This window comes from Mustela nigripes, chromosome 3, assembly GCF_022355385.1.
Source record: "Mustela nigripes isolate SB6536 chromosome 3, MUSNIG.SB6536, whole genome shotgun sequence".
Lineage (NCBI taxonomy): Eukaryota > Metazoa > Chordata > Mammalia > Carnivora > Mustelidae > Mustela > Mustela nigripes.
In genome coordinates, this window is record NC_081559.1 from 20,084,055 (window position 1) to 20,097,337 (window position 13,283).

A 13,283-nucleotide genomic window follows, 5' to 3' on the forward strand; every position below is an offset into this window, starting at 1 on the left:
GGTTCGAATTAACCTTCCATCAGATTCTCTCCTAGTGTTAATGACTTTGGATTATGACTATTTAAAGCTGCCGGATGTTCATTGATCCACATCTGGCAATTATTAAAACAAAGCTACTCTAACACTTACAACCAAAATATATTTCTTTACAATGAATAGGAACTTAAGGGATGATGTTTCTTTTCAGGGAAATCTTATGTTTTATTTCCAATGTGAACAACGTTTCTATTTTGTGTGCTTTAAAATTATCTTCTTGCTCATTGTAGGATTTTTCTCCTGGTGAAATTTACTGGTAGGATATACAGAATCAGATATAACACTTAGGCATTAAGGATTCTCTCAGTGCCTAAGAGTAGCTAATTAGCATGATTTTGAGCATAACTTCAGGTGAATCTGTGATTTTTGTCGAATCTTAAAAACAAATAACTACACTGAAATACTGAAATACACTGAAATAAAATGATTAACTTTTAAGATTATATTGGTAATGGAGGAAATATGACATCCAACAATGAAAAAATTTTAAAACGATATAAGAACTCATTGTCCTAAGTGAGTCAAATAACTGGTCAGACTGCTATACATTTCCTCTAAAAGATGGTGGATAGTTCCATGGGCCAAAGGGAAGTAATAAACATAATATCTAGTTTATTGTGTGCATGCATTTTTAGTTGTTTCTTATGTTATGCTCACAAAAAGTCTAAGATATCAACTTTGGTTTATAAAATTACTGAAATAATCCAACCAATGAAGAAGTAGCATTTAGACTTTAAGAAAAAAATAATTTCTGTTATACTTTTTAAGTCATATAAAGCATATGACCTCCCAAAGCTCATAGCAATCTCTGGAATGGGAATGGCAGATCTTGTTGTTATATTTATTACAGATGAGAAAACTGAAGTTTGAAGAATGCAAATGACCTACCCAAGTCCCTCTACTAGGAAACGGTAAATCTTTGGCTCATATCCTTGTTCTGACTCTAAAGCTTTTACTTTCTACTAATATGCAGCCAAAGCAGGTAAATGAGTGTATTGTCCCAAATATGGAATATTTTAATAATGCACTGAGTTGGTTGCTGAAATAAAGAACGCATTCCAGGGTAGCCCTGGCCTGTGCTATTGCTCTGCTCTCCCAAAAGACTCTTGCCTTTAGAGTCCTGAATCAGTGTGGCATGGAGCTCAGAAAATGCGAGTAAAAATAGCAGTTGTTCTTAAAATGGCTTTATACTTTAACAGAAAATGTAACCTTAATGATTTAAAAAGCAGTTGGCAGAGAGATAGATTAAGAAGAATCCATTGTTTTAAGTTTCACAGCATTTTAAGCAAGTGATAGATAACACAGCAAGAATCTAGGATCACAAAGAAAATGATTACAGCTTCAGAAAATCATATCTATGGAGCATCTTTGATTTGCCTATTTTTAGGATAATTATAAGAGCTTATAAAGAATAAGCTGGAAGCTATAGATCCCAGTTCTGATCTCAGCTATACAAAAGGAAGGGTAACATATGTAAAGAAGAGGCGCCTGGGTGGCTCAGTGGGTTAAGCCTCTGCCTTTGGCTCAGGCCATGATCTCAGGGTCCTGGGATCGAGCCCCACATCGGGCTCTCTGCTCAGCAGGGAGCCTGCTTCCTCCTCTCTCTCTGCCTGCCTCTCTGCCTACTGTGATCTCTGTCTTTCAAATAAATAAATAAAATCTTTAAAAAAATATATGTAAAGAAAATTATAACTTCGGAAACCACTGAGTAGAGTTAGGGCTGAGATTAGGTGTCTCCCGGTAGACAGCAGTTGGCATGGATCCACTGAGGACATTGTCATTGCAGTGACCTATCTCCTCCCCAAACTCTCCTTTTCATCATCTTCATCCAGGCTCTCATTATAGCTGCCAGGGTTGCTGAAATGCTTTTATCTTGTCTTCCTGCCCCAAACGCCATCACCCCATTAATCTCCTAGACAAACAGTTAATACAAACTCTTCTTTGGCTCTTGCTTGCTCTCTCGAGTAGTGCTGGCCAGTAAATATGGAGGTAGCTAGTCACATGCAGCTACTTAGATCTAAATTAATTATAATGAAAATAATTGAAATTACACCTCCTTAGGCATACTAACCAAACTTCAGGTGCTCCAGAGCCACATTATTTTTATAGAAACATTACCATTATGATATGATTTTCATCAGAGAGGGCTGATCTAGAGCGTAACCACACCCCTCACCCAAGCACCCAAGGCCTACACTGACCTCTCCTTATCTCTGACTACCCTTGGCACACACTCTCCACTCCATATATTTTTCTCCTCCTCTTCCTCATCACGATTGCTACATTTATAATCAAAATATTAATAACCCTTATTTATTTAGTCCATATCATGTGCTAAGTACATACATTTTCAGAAGAAGAGTGGGGAAAGAAGAAGAAAAAGAATTCTATGGAGTGAGGTGTTTTTTTTTTTTTTATCTCCACTTCACAGAAGAGGTTTAATGAAGCTAAGTATATTTCCCAAAGATAAAGAGGTTATTATTAGTGGAGCTCAGAGAAAAGCCCAGGCTGTCTGGCCCCATAGCCATAGCGTTTTACCCTGTACCAGTGATTCTTAACCAGGGACAATCTGCCCCTTCTGCCAGGAGTCATTTGGAAGTGACCGTTTGAAATTATATCTTCTTAACTCGGAGAAACTTTCCTCTGCGTTCTTTTTCTTGTTATTCCTGCCTCTGTTCTATATTTAGGAGATTCCTATTGATAAATGTTGGACTCACTGGACAGGTCTGTTTTAGCTCCTTTTTGACATATTTTTAAAATCCCTTTTTCACTTTTTCTACTTTCAGGTTTTTTCCTCTTATCAGCTGAATTATTATTTGCCTCTGGCCCTGCCAATTCTATTTTTAATTAATTCATGAACTACTTCTTTGAGAAATCATATATTAATTTTCAGGAACGTTTTCTTATCCTCTAATCAATACTTTTCTAAAATTCACTTTTGGAAGGTAGTTCCTTTTAAAGTATGCGATATTCTTTCAAATCTCTCTGAGAAGGATAATTGTAAATTGCCTTGTCCCTTGAATCATCTCTATTTCCTCAGGAGCCATTTCTCTTTTTAAAGATTTTATTTATTTATTTGACAGAGATCACAAGTAGGCAGAGAGGAGGGGGGAAGCAGGCTCCCTGCTAAGCAGAGAGTCGATTCAGGGCTCCATCCCAGGATCCTGGGATCATGACTTGAGTAGAAGGCAGAAGTTTTAACCCACTGAGCCACCCAGGCACCCCCTCAGGAGGCATATTTTAAAGAATATATTTTTCTTGTTCATGTTGCTGGTTTTTCTCAGATGTCTTGATTTGAGGGTTTGGGGGGTTATTTTTATGTATGAAGAACTAGGCTGAGGATGACAGGTAGCTGTTGTATGTTTCCTCTGCAATCAGGCAGATCTGTACCTCCACTAACCATGAGCTGCCTGCATGTTCTGGGTAAGTGGGCAGAGTCTGTCAGGAAGCAGGTGTCCCAAGAGGAGCACGGAGATGCAACTGGCAAGGGAGCAGGTTAGGATCCCTATGATTGTTTCCATTCTGCATAAATTTATCTATACTAGACCTGGTTCCCAAACTAAACACTTTCTTTCATTAAAGCCTAGTTTTTATTTTCACTGTTGGGGGCAAAATCTTCTTCTGTCACTAAAAATGTAGCAAGGGAGAAGAAGAATAGAAAGGGCCCCAATTGTTCTGAATATGTTTCTTTTTATTTTTTTTAAGACTTTCAAAATGTATTTATTTTAGAGAGAATGTGTGTGAGCAGGAGGAAGGGACAGAGGGAGAGGGAGAGAGAGAATCTCAAGCAGATTGCTATGAGCTCGGAGCAGATGTGGGCTGGATCCCAGGACCCGGAGATAATGACCTGGGCTGAAATCAAGAGTCAGATGGTTAACTGACTCAGCCACCCAGGTGCCCCATGAATACATTTCTTCATGAATTACTATGATAGTCTCACGGCCTCCTTGGACCCTGCATTTGAAAACTCTTAAGCTTGGGGACTCTCCAGGATTCCTTGCAATGGATCTCCTTTAACTTGGGACCTCCTGAAGCAGTTTCTTATTTCTTTCTCCCTCTATATTCTGACTTCTAGGATAGCTTCAAAAATTTTTGATAGAGTTACATTATTTTTCAACATTTTTATTACCTTAATAATAATTAGGAGAAAGGAGAAGTGTGTGTGATAATCCTCCATTACCAGTCATATGTGATATGCCTTACTATGAATTTTTATACCATCACTCTAAGTTTGTACTCTTACACTTATTATTCCAGTGTACTATCTTTCCTATTTACTAGCTAGTTGGAAAAATTGCTTCCCTTTCCTGGGCCTTTTGTTTTCTGTAAAATAAAGATCACATATGATTTTCAGGATTGAGATGGAACATAGGAATGCATGTTGAAAGCTGTATCATAGAATATAAATGTAAGCTCTTTCTCTTTTTTTTTTTTTAATTTTATTTATTTACTTGACACACAGAGATGACAAGTAGGCAGAGAGGCAGGCAGAGATGGGGGTGGGTGGGGGGTGGGGAAGCAGGCTCCCCACTGAGTAGAGAGCCTGATGTGGGGCTCAATCTCATGACTGTGGGATCATGACCTGAGCCAAAGACAGAGGCTTTAACCCACTGAGCCACCCAGGCGCCCCAATGTAAGCTCTCTTTATATATAAAAGACTTCATCATAGGTCCAGAGTAACCAATAATGCCAATGCGGAGAATAGCCATCGTTACAAGAAAACCCTTTCCCTGTGCATTAGGAAATGCAAGTGATAGCAACTTGAGACTAGAATAAAACTCAGTGTGCAATGGAAAAGAACCAGAAATTATGTGTTAATAGCAATAATAAAATAAGCAGTTCTTCATGGATATATTTTACACCTAATAGAAAACCAAGGACAAAAGCAGACCAAGGATGTGGTTGACCTACTATAGCTCAATTAAAACAAATTTGAATTTTAAATTTGGAAAAGAACATATGATTTAATGTTGTGTGATCGATCCCTTTTGCTTGGAAAAATTACAAATGTGAATATTTATGATACTAATGAGTATAATTTAGTGTTGCTAACAAGCTGCTCCTGAAATATCACTGATTTAAGATGGGTTCAGTGACTTGAATGTTTTTTGCTCTGTCAGTCAAGACATGAAGCACCAGTAAAAGGAGAATAAAGAAAATGAGAATTACAGTAAAGGGGCTTAATTGTAAAAACTGAAGAAATGATATCAGAAAATTAAATGTAGAAAGAAAGTTAAGAGTCCCAGCAGCCTTTGATTTTAACCTACTGGGAACCATTTGTGGAAAATTGATGAAAGGTGTATTTTCCCTAAATTATTATTAAACCCAGCATCTTATTGATAGCTTTTATTCTTAGAAACAAACACAACACATGAAACAGACAAAACAAAATAAATCAATGTGAATGTATGCTGAGTGATGCGGTTATGATTCACTCCCTGACTGCTATTAATTCTCATTTTCTGCACGTAGCTATTACATTCTGAAGTTGAGTGTCTATAGAGGATAAGGCACCAACCATAGTTAAATGTTAATGGATCCAGTGACATAATTTAAATTCAAGGCTTCATCCAAAGGAATGTGAATAAAATGCATTTGTTTGGCTTTTTATGGCCACTATTAAAAGTAAAGGAAATGAAACCATAAACAACTACGTTCAAATATTGGCATAGCTGAGGCTGCTTTGTAGCAGTAGAAAGCCGTATTTATTGTCGGGGGAGCTCTGTTTAACTTACCCAGTCTATCTCGATTACCACTGAGGTTAAAAAATGTACTTGGTGACTTAGACAAAATGTGGAATGCTAATTCAAAGTGAGTTCATTCCAGTGTATTTCAATTTTCTGTTGCTGTAAAGGGCTAGTACAATTCATAAGTGTTCTTTTTTTCTTACTTCATCTTTAAGGCCTTAGCCCATGGTTAGTTGTACTAATTATTTTTGTCCTCAATGTTGATTATCACTTCCTTCCTCAATAATGATAGGACCCCTGCTATTTGGAGGTTTCGCGGGCACATGGACACTCAGAATAAGATCCAGAATTCCATGCTCCCTGCCAACTAGGTAGAACCTACTTGGCTAATTTTCAGTCAATAAGATATGAACTAAATTTGTGTGTGAAATGGACATTAACTGCCTAAAAGGAAGGAGTGGCCTCTTCATCACTCTTTTTTCCTTTCTGCTGGAACGAAGGAATTCAGAGTTGAATTTCCGCAATCATGTTGAATATGATATAACCTTGTAAAGAATTTCTATTTCGTTGAAGCCACTGTTATTTGGAGTTCTTCCATGATTTACAACATACCTTAGTCATCTTTTGTATAGCAACTTTGCAACTTATAGTTACTTTCAAAGGCTCTGGAATGTCATTTTAGCAAGTGTCATTGTTCTTTATATGAATAACATTTATATTGAAATTGTTACTTCAAGGGGTGCCTAGCTGGCTCTGTTACTAGAGCCTGCCACTTTTGATCTCAAGTTTATGAGTTTAAACCCCACTTTGGGTATAGAGCTTATTTAAAAAAAAAAAAAAAATGTTACCTAAAATATACTAGTCCAATCAGTTACCAAGTCCTCTCAGTTCTACTTCCTAGACATTTTTGAAAACCATCCAGCTCATCTGTATCCCCAAGGACAATGTTAGTTTCCCATCCCGTCTGATCTTGACCACGGTCATAGCTGCCTACGTCAACTCTTGATCCACACAAGCCATTATACACATAGTCACTAGACCCATCTTTTAAAAATACAATCTAATCATGATATTTCTGTATTTAAAGCCAAGGAATTCATAATTAAGTGACGAATCTGGTCCTCTGGTGACTCTCCCCACCCATCCTGGCTTTGTTACCTGCGGGCTATTACACATATTTTTATTCTCTTTGCCTGGAACACTCTTTCTACACCTCTCGCCTCCTGCTTTACTCCCACTTATTTAAGTCTTAGTCATTGGTTAGGTCTGAGATTTCCCAGGCAAGCCTTCTCTCCACCTCTGGCCTCACAGGTCTGCTAATACACACTCCCAAAGTGCTCTGTATTTCTTACATTTGTACTTATCAGTTGTATGCATGTTTCCTCCACAAGACCGGCAACTCCATGACCGTATGCCTCATTCTTAACCAGAATCCCAGAACCTGGTGAGGGAACTGGGACAGTAGGTGCTCAAATAATGATGTTGACTAACAGACTGATCCTTTATTCTGTTCTCTTTCCCTAAAAAGCATATCTGATATCTCTTCCAAAGTTCCACTTAGCAAAATCCCATCCATCCTGTGGATCATCAAAACCATGGATGTGTGCTCTCCTTTCAATTAGATATTTACTTTATTCCCACCCCTTTATTTTTTTTTTCTTTAGAACAGTTTTAAGTTTACAACAAAATTGAAAGTACAGAGATTTCCTATGTACCTGCTTCCCCGACACATGCATAGCCCCTCCCAGGATCAGCATCAGTCATCAGAATGGCACATTTCCCACCAAAGATGAATGCTTACCATCGTAATTCACCCGAAGTCCATAGCTTACCTTGGGATGCACTCTTGGTGCTGTCCTTTCAGTGGGTTTGGCGAGTGTATGATGACATGTATCTAAGATTGGAGTACCATGTTGCCAACCCTCCCCCTTTCTATCACGACTTCCTTTTCTTGTAATCATATGCTAGACTTTAATTACTGTTATTTGTTAACAGAATTCTAAATTTGGGAGGGAACACATTCTAGAAAATATAAAGTCTTATAGAATTTTTTTTTTTAAGTCATAGCAGCCTCAATTTAAAAAGCTATTTTTTATAATGCCTTCATCCCAACCCAGCAGGCATTTCTGGAGGCTGTGGCTATTATGCCTTTTGCAAGCTGAATGTCTGGCACACTAAAGGCATGTAACAAACGCTGTTACAATATAATGAAATAAGTACAGACTTTGAAGTTAGATACCCTTGGGTTCAAAGCAAAGCCCTGCCCCTCATCAGTTGTGAGAAACTGGGAATTTATCAAGCCTCAGTTGTATAAAACAGGAGCGACACTACCAACCTGAGCAGGAGTTAACAAAGGTAATTTACAGAGTGGAAGCCCTGTAATTGGTAGCGATTATTATGACTTTCTAAGTTTTCATTTCTTCATCCTCTTTGCAGCAGATAAGGCAGATGCTTGGCTCTTTCTTTATGTTGTTTGGAAGCTGAGGGATGTAAGTTTGATAAAGACAAGACTTAACATTAACAAAAGATAAGACCTGTAGGAGAACTGTTGAAGGTACTATACAGTTTTGCTTATCGTGCCACTTTTCTCCTTCCTGCCCACTCTACTGCCATAGATAAGTAAATAAACAGGTGAAAAGCAGCAAGGCAAAAGACGAAATTATGTTAAATCATTCAAGTTCTGCAGAAAGGCCTGGAAATTATATAGGTTCTCAATTACACCACCTGAGGCCACTCTGATCTCTGGAGAGAAGCTGGCTTGGGGAGATGTTAAGAGTTCAGCTGTCTCCCCTGAGGTTTATCTGCAATGCAGATTTTTCTGAGCCTTTCCATCTATTTGAGCCTCCAGACCGACCAGCTGCTCTCAGCCCTCCCAGCTGGCTTAATAGGATTTGTCTTCTCTACAGCCTGCTTCCAGGGATGTCTGCCACCAGAACATATCCTGGATAAACATTTTCCCTCCCAACTTACCATCAAAATCCCTACCAATCCCCAAAGCTACAAGGGTCCATTACTGCCTAACTCCAAGAAAGGTAAATTTAGTGAGGCATTATTTTCCACACTGCCTCTTGCTTCACACTTGTTCTGTTTTGCAGAAGTTGTCAGTCCCTATTGCAGAATAAAGAGCAGCATACCTCCTTGCAGGGCTGGTGGAGCTGGGACTCAGGGGTGAGCTTGGAGGCAGCCGCTAGGAATTTGCAGGCTGGTCGCCTCCCCCCCCCCCCCCCCCCCAATTGTTAGTGTTGTTCCGCTATCTGATTTCATATGCTCTGCTCTTCCCTCCCGGCAGGACTCAACAAATTAGTTGAGCCAGGATTATGACCATAGCACCTTTCCTGAAGGTTAAGGTGATGCTTTCTTCATGTGCACAGATTCGTGCTCAGGTTTTTATGACTGAGCAAGCATATTGTTGAGAGGCTGATGGCTTTGATCAGCTCAGGCTGAGGTTTCTCTCACTGACAGTTGTGTATTCTGCCCAGTAACTCTGTAGGGAGAGGCTTCTCACCAGTAAAAGTCAATAATCCTGACTTCAAAATTGTGAGAAACAAATGTCACATGGATTATGAAATGCAAGCAAGATTGTCAAGTATCAAGTACTAACATCTTCCTTTTTAAAGACTCATATTTTGTACCTACAAATAAAAATTAGATGGTAAAACAGACTCTACTTATGACTTTCTACTACAATTGGGTACTTGGAGGTGGTGAATAATAGTGGCTGGTATTACAGTTATTTTTAATTATAGTTAGTGATAAACACTACTTATAGATAGTCAATTAATCTTTTCCAGTTTTTCCTTGTTTTTCTCTTTAGTTGTAATAATGGAGGGGATTATTTTCAGAACATTTCATGAACAAGTGTGTCATTCATTCTACATCTCACAAAAAATAATAATTTCCTTTTAGACTTAACTTTAACCATATTTCATATTTCTGGGGAAAGAAATTTTGTATCCAGAGAGAAAATTTACTTATCTTTATAAGATATTTAATAACTTTTGCTATTTAAAAAAAAAAAAAAGGTAAATAGCTACTCCTTATTTAGAAAGAAAATGAACTCTTATGAATTATGTTCGAAATGCAGTAGACTTGGGAGTCAATATGCTATAAAGTTGTGCTCCTGGGAGTTTTTATTTCTTCAATGTTTGTTCCCCATGTGTCGCTCATGACTTACCAAGTGTGTAAATGAGAAGACTGCTGATTGATTCTGGTTTCATCAATAATGATTCTTGAGTCTACTATAAAACAGTTCTAGGAAGGTCAAATTACATTTAGCTGGCAATGTATTTTTCTGCCAAATAAGACCTGCAGATAAGAAAGGATAAAGGGTATTCAGCATCTTAGTCTCCTTAAAGGAGTACTAATATTTTTAAAATAAATCTTAAAGATTTATACTTTATATCTACAAATTAAAATTAAATTGTAAAACAAACTAACTTGACAACATTTGAGGAAAGAGGTGGTTTACTTGTGTGACATGCATTAAGTCTCCTAAACTTTAAGGTTCAGCTTCATGAATTCCTTTTGTCACAGACCTGTGGTATGAAAAAAATCTCTCAAACTAATTTATACAACATCTGACTCAAGCATAGAGTACGGTTGTTGTTTTTCTAAATTAGTTGTTTGGCTTTTGAATTTTACCTACTTTAAAAAGGAAATGGACCAAAATGCCTTACCTTCAGGTCAGCTCAAGCGAGGCCCAACTATTTGCTTTTTATATTCCCTCAACATGAAGCAAATCCACTCTCAGTTAAAATGAAAAAAGTTGGCAGATGTCACTTACCATTGGGGGTAAAAATATAATTTTTTTTTAAAGATTTTATTTATTTGAGAGAGAGAGAAAGAGAGAGAAAGCACCAATGGCACAGAGGGGCAGAAGGAGAGGGAGAAGCAGACTCCCTGTTGAACAAGGAGCTCAACCTGGGGCTCCTCCCAGGACTCTGAGATCATGATGGGAGCCAAAGGCACACGCCCAACTAACTGAGCCACCAGTTGCCCCATAATTGACTTTTAAAACAAATATAAAAGCTTTTAGGTTTTTTTTTTCCCTGCTCAAATACATTTAGAGAGAATTAGCAAAAGATGCCAAGGGGCAGTGGGCTACTTGTTCAGTCATGAACTAAGTGTGGCTGATCATTCTTTGCATGATCTGCTTCCGCCAGACCAAGAGCCATCGTGGTTTCCCTTTGCCGTCAGAAGAATTGAGCTTTCCGTCAGCTCCCTGGTTCAGGATCCCAGGACTTTGAAGAGCTAGTGTTAAATAGGAGGATGAAAACAAAAATAGACCCCAAACTTCTATTACTAGTATTGACAAATAATACCTACTACTGATAAAAGTACACATTTGCACTAGGAATCTCTTTTCATCAGCTCATTGAACAGGAAGCAGCTCTCCTCACAACTGAAAGAGACCAAGAAGACTCAGGTTCTTATAAAAACCTTAGTGGATTTTGAGCACACCAAAACTAGACCAGATTTCCGATCGGATTTTTCTAAGTGTGAAGTGCTTCCTATGGGGCTTGGTGTTACTTCTCTAAAATCAATATTATGCATTGGAAATTCTCTACCAAATTTTAAAATGGCTTCATAACTTTCCCTGTTTTCTGGATTAGGAAGCAGCCTGGCAAGACACACTCTGGTAACCAGACTCCTCTGGCAGCCCTAAGAGGGAGGCTGAAGACTCAGGCAGACATCTCGTGTTCAAAAATCAATGACTTGAACGGAGTCCACGTACAACAGAAACTGTTTAATCTTAAATATCCTGGGGCACCAGGGTGGCTCAGATGGTTGAGCTTCTGCCTTCTGCTCAGGTCATGATCTCCAGGTCCTGGGATCAAAACCCATGTCAGGCTCCTGGCTCAGAGGGGAGTCTGTTTCTCCCTCCGCCTTACTACTGTTCATGCTCTGTCTCAAATGAATAAATAAAATCTTTTAAAAAAATTCTTAAGGTTTTTAAGATAAGATGAAATATTCTTAATAAGTAGATCATGGGCTGTGCACAGCCATTTTTCATCTAACTCTAGCCAGGAGTCAAACTGACTTCAAGCATGGGCACAATGGTAGTTGGTTCAACAGGATTGCCTTTCCAAACAGACCTGAGGCCAAGACATGTCTGGGAAAAACAAACCCTTTAATTTATTGAAGGCTAAAGTACAATGGGGAAACAATGTGGCATAGCTATTGTGTTTTTTTCTACCTAGTATGTACCCCGTGACTGATGCCTAAGAAGACCATGACACTAATCAATAATTAGTAGAGAGAGCTTTATTGCCTCTAGTATACCTTCATCATTATTGTCTCATTTGATGTACAAACTTGAAAGTGGAGCTTAGCACAGTCAATGGCATGTACATGAACAATATCCTCCCTAATGATGTTCCGTTGACTTTTCGTATCTAGAAGAGAAAAACAGGCACAGAGAAAACATTTAAGGGTGTGCTTTCAAAGCTTTTCTGTTTGATGCTGGGCAGTTCATTTTGCTCAATGTTAGTAGCTAAGTGGGGAGAGGGGTCACCCTTTCTCTTTCATCCCTGTTTAGCCTTTGCTCTCTCTTTGTATCCCTGTTTGTAGCCAAATACTCCAATGGCTGCAGTTTTGCACATTTTTGGTAGAATCTCAATTTTTGAAATAAATGTAATGCTATATAAGAGGGCCCTTCTTTTTAGCAACTGTTCTGTTTTTTTCACCAATGGAACAACCCTCGAGTGTTGTTACTGGTTTCAGAGTTGATGTAACCATCTAAAGGATGTGTGTGCTCAGGTGGCAAAAAGACAGATTTGGGGAAGTTTGCATAGCGCCAAGGTAAAGCCACAGATGTCCTGCTTTTGCTGGACAGAGGAATGAGCAATCGCCTAGGGGAACATGTTACACATTCCAGCAAGCTGAGGGTTCTGCTTGCTGAGCCATGGCAGGTCCTGTGGTCTGTTAGAGGATTTTGTTTTGCATATTGTGTGCATTCACTAGTTTGCATTAATTTGCCTCTGAGATTCACTGGATCTCTTCAGCGTTAATGAGAGATACTAAAAAGAAGGCTATAGATTAAGGTGGGGACCAAGAAAGATGAGCAGATTTTACTCTGAAAATGACTGCGTTTGTTTAATCATAGCTTCAAGTGAGTATTCCCAGTAGATGCCAAGGTGTTCATTAAATCTGTGGCCAGTGCCCTTGAAACAAGAATGCTGTACAAATCCCTGTCTTAATCTGCCCTAATCCAGATGAGCTAATTTGGTAGTTTGGCTCTTGCATTAACTACAATGACTGTCACACAAGGGAGTTCAGTGCCCTATCTACATAATCATAAATTGTAGCAAAAAGGATTTTACTCCGGGTCTCAAGAATTTTACCAATATTCATTTTAGTGATTCATTTGTTGTCAGGTATGAACATCATAGTTAAAATAGAATTATAACTAAAAAAAAAAAAAAAAAAAAAAGGGAGTTCTTCTTAATGTGACTATCTCTTTTTCTCTTGGAAGCTCCTAGTAAAGGATTTCCATAAAATTGTGGTTGGTATTTTGCTGGAGTAACTTACAGTGAAAGTCTGTTTTATGGAGAGCAGTTG

General features: G+C 38.5%; 1 protein-coding gene across 27 annotated transcripts in view; it reads left to right on the forward strand.

Annotated features, from left to right (window-relative positions):
- Positions 1-13,283, forward strand: part of MAP2 (microtubule associated protein 2) — a 291,575-nt gene that overhangs the window by 152,706 nt on the left and 125,586 nt on the right. For 2 of the 27 annotated variants that reach the window (XM_059393356.1, XM_059393355.1), the window contains one exon: positions 887-947. The exons of the other annotated variants lie outside the window; for them this stretch is intronic. The gene's annotated coding sequence lies outside the window, so the exon portion shown is untranslated. The remainder of the gene's footprint in view (positions 1-886; positions 948-13,283) is intronic. 27 annotated transcript variants of the gene reach the window in all.